At 53.1% G+C, this 3,687-nt stretch overlaps 1 long non-coding RNA gene across 1 annotated transcript; it reads right to left on the bottom strand.

The window, feature by feature from the left end:
• Positions 1 to 445: 445 nt before the first annotated feature.
• LOC311420589 lies at positions 446 to 3,486 on the bottom strand. Its single transcript, XR_014684403.1, has 3 exons — positions 3,440 to 3,486; positions 3,213 to 3,349; positions 446 to 771 (listed from the first exon to the last, which is right to left on the bottom strand). It is a non-coding gene; the product is annotated as an uncharacterized lncRNA (long non-coding RNA).
• Between the last annotated feature and the right edge of the window lie 201 nt (positions 3,487 to 3,687).

A 3,687-nucleotide genomic window follows, 5' to 3' on the forward strand; every position in this document is an offset into this window, starting at 1 on the left:
CACACCCACAAATCCTATAGGAATCCCTTCGGTCCTTCACTGGCCAAGTCCCTCGTGGGAGATTGGAACCGCAGTTAGAAGACCTCCACAATCGCTTTGGAACTAAGTTCCATCTCAGTCACACTCTTACACACACAGGCAACCGAACCCCACCCAACCGAACAGTATACGCTTTAAATGCTTACGGCTCCGTCATCTTTGTTCGGATCTTCACACACACAATTGTGGGCAAAATATAGTGCTGCAGCTGGCAAGGGAGCTGAAAAAAAGAATCAGAAACTTTGCTTACCTTTATTCAGGTTCAAGATGCCATTAGTTCCGACCTGACTCAAAGAGCAGCCACCAAATGGTGGGGGTGCCTCTCCTAGATCAAACCAGAAATCAGGAACCAAAGCCCTCCCGGATGAGCCCCCACTTGTAATAAATGACTGGGTCCCAAATAGGATTGCAATTGAAATTTACAATTTATTAAATGAATAGAGGTAAGCAAGCAGCGCTGGGTGCACCAGGAGTCTCTGCTCCACCAAGACGCACACAAGTTACATCAGGTGGCTGGTTTTTATGCTGCTAGGCTAATACATATTCATTACTACTTCTACAAAAGGCAGGGTTATTCTAATTAGTTCCCAGAATCCAAACCCTCCCACTGGTGCAGGCGTTATCAGTCTCCGGTGGTCCCTCTGGGGGCCGCTCGTACTGAAGGCTCGTAGTCTTCCTCCCAGGCTTTTCTCTTGTCCATCTCCTTTGTCCATCTTGGCTGGATGGCAGACACTTGCATAGTGTCCCATGCAACAGTTGTAATAGTTAGCAGTTATTCTGAAACCCCTTTGTTCTCTTATCCCCTATTGACCCGAATTGCTGGACCATTCCTTTGCAAGATACAAGAACTATATATATTAACCACTCTGGTTTTCTCAGACTTTTCATCATATCATGCGGCCCTAGCATTGTTCCATATTGACACGAATCAGATGAACTCATTTCACACTGTTAAGCTGTCTTATCACTGCAAGCATATCTCAATACCACCTTCCTTCCCTCTACAGGATGTAACTGCGCAAAAACAACATTTTTATTCCCACAACCTTGATCCCCTTATCCTGAAATCCTTATTCCCCTTAAACCTAACAACTCTAACCACAACCCTAACCCTTATTATCAACCCCCTAACGCTAATGACACTGACCTTAATCCAAACCCCAAACTGCCCCTAACCCCAGACAACCAACAACGAAACACACACACACAAAGATGGAAACTACAAAAAAGGCAAAACCCTGGATACAGGCCCCAAATCACAAATACGCAACCAAAATGCTACAGAAAAGCCCCAGATGCAGGCCCCAAATGCTACTGCTAGGCCTCAAAAGCTCAAGATGCATCCCAAAGCAAAAATGCAGGCCCCAAACGTTACAGAAAAGCCCCCAAACCCAGGCTGCACAAGTCTACAAGCAGGCCCCAAACTGCCAACAGAAGCAGGCACCAACCACACCCAGATGCAGACCCCAACTGCCCACAAGCAGCTCCTACCTCACCACCCCCTCCCAAGAACTGGACTCCACCCAGACACTGGCCCAAGACCCGGACCCGACCCCCACCAACCCCTCTACCCTGCCTCCGACACAGGTGTACAAGCAGCTCACAACCCGCCCCTTCAGAGACCGGTCCCACTCCCCCCACCCCCCCCAAGACATGGGATGCGGAGGTGTACAACCAACTCCCAACTCCCTCCCCCTCAAAGGGAGGCCCCAAAGACCCCCAAATGGAGGCTCCTAGAGTGAACAAGCACCTCCCAACTCCCCCAGGCACAGGCCTACCCCCCCCCCCCCAAACACAGGCCACAAAGGTGTATAAACAGCCCAGACCCCCCTCCAAGACCATGGCCCCTATAGTGTACAAGCAGCTCCCAACCACCCACAGATGCAGGCCCCAACCCTTCTCAAAAGGGAGGCACCTAGAATGCATGAGCAACTCCCAACCCCCCTCAAATACAGACCCCAAAAGTGTACAAGTAGCTCCCCCCCAGAGACAGGACCCAAAGGTGTACAACCAGTTCCCAACACCCCTGAGACACAGGCCCCAACCCCCTCCCCAGACACAGGGCCCCAAATTCTACAAGCAGCTCCCAACCCCTGCCAGGCAGGCCCCCTACCCTATACAAGCAGCTCCCAACCCTCCCCCACCCCCCCCCGAGGGAGGGCCCCAAGGCCCCCACAAACACAGGCCCCTACAGTGTACAGGCAGCTCCCAGCCACCCCCAGATGCTGGCCCCAAAGTTGTACAAACAGCTCCCAGCCACCCTGCAGAAACAGATTCCTACATTCTACAAGCAGTTCCCGGCCTGCTAGACACAGGCCCTGAGCCCCCACAGATGCAGGCCCCAAAGGTGTACAAGCAGCTCCCACCCCTCCCCCAGACGCAGGTCCCAAGCCCCCCCCCCCAAACACAGGCCCCTACAACCAGCACCCAACCCCCTACCCCCGATGCCAGGCCCAAAGGTGTAGAAGCAGCTCTAAACCTCCTCCCTCAACCCAGGCTCCAACAGTGTACAAGCACCTCCCAACCAACCCTCCCCTTCCTCTCCCCCCCCCCCCCCCCCCCCCCCCCCCCCGACACAGGCTCCAAAGGAATACAAAGAGCTCCCACCCCTCCCCCAGATGCTGGTCTCAACCCCCCCCCCCCAGAAGCAGGCCCCAAAGGTGTAGAGTCAGCTCCCAACCCCCTCAATGCTGGCCCCAAGGGTCTACAAGCAGCTCCCCCCTTGCCCCCAGATACCGGCCCCCAGACACAGACCCCAAAAGCCTAATCACAGGCCTTGAACTCTAGAGGCAGGCTCCAAAACCCAGGACAAAGCCCCAGTGGTTCGAGACAGGGCCCAAATCCCAGACACAGGCCCCAAACGCTAAACATATGCCGAAAAAAGTATTAGTGCTGCTGCCAAATGTTACAGACAGGCCCAAAAGCCCAAGATGCTCAAGGCTGAGACGTACCTTGGCTTTCTGAATTACTGGAAAGCAGCTTTCATTCTCAGATAATTGTGTGCAGGCTAGATAGGATGGGGCTTCAGGCACCTCTTCACCTGAGGAAACACACTGCCATCAGGCACCGCTGTGCCAGACAAGCTTGTTCTGCTAGAACACCCTACTCAGATGCACTGTGGCATTCAAGTGAACTGCTTTCATGCAAATATAACGACTGATGTTACAACCCACCTTGCCTGTGGCACCTGATGAACAGAAGAGTAAGCCACCGCAGCGCTTCAAAACCATCCCTGCACGTGCCGCTCCTTGTCGCTCTCTGGCCTTATCTCATATCCTTATCCACTTCTGTGGAGAGCCTGCCACGGCACCTGCAAAGCAAGACGGACACCTTTCATAGTCACCTTGTGCTACTTGGTCTTTCTGCTCCAACCCAGCTCATGACCAGCCCCTCTTCTTACACAGCTCTTCAGAGTGCAGTTTGCTCCTTTGAGCCTGTGCGAGACACCTGTGAAAGAAAAAGAAACGCATAGGCCGATGCAGCATCCAAAGACACAGCACAACTAGGTAAGTTACTCTCATCTGCTCCCTTACCTCTGCCGCTTACCAGCCCCCAAGGCAGATGCTTCAATCTACCCTCTTCAAACAGCTACAAATCCTCTAAAAGACAAAGAGGGGATGCTTAGAGGAACAGTGAGACCTACAACAC

This window comes from Aythya ferina (assembly GCF_964211825.1).
Source record: "Aythya ferina genome assembly, chromosome: 17".
In the NCBI taxonomy this organism is placed as follows: Eukaryota; Metazoa; Chordata; class Aves; order Anseriformes; family Anatidae; genus Aythya; species Aythya ferina.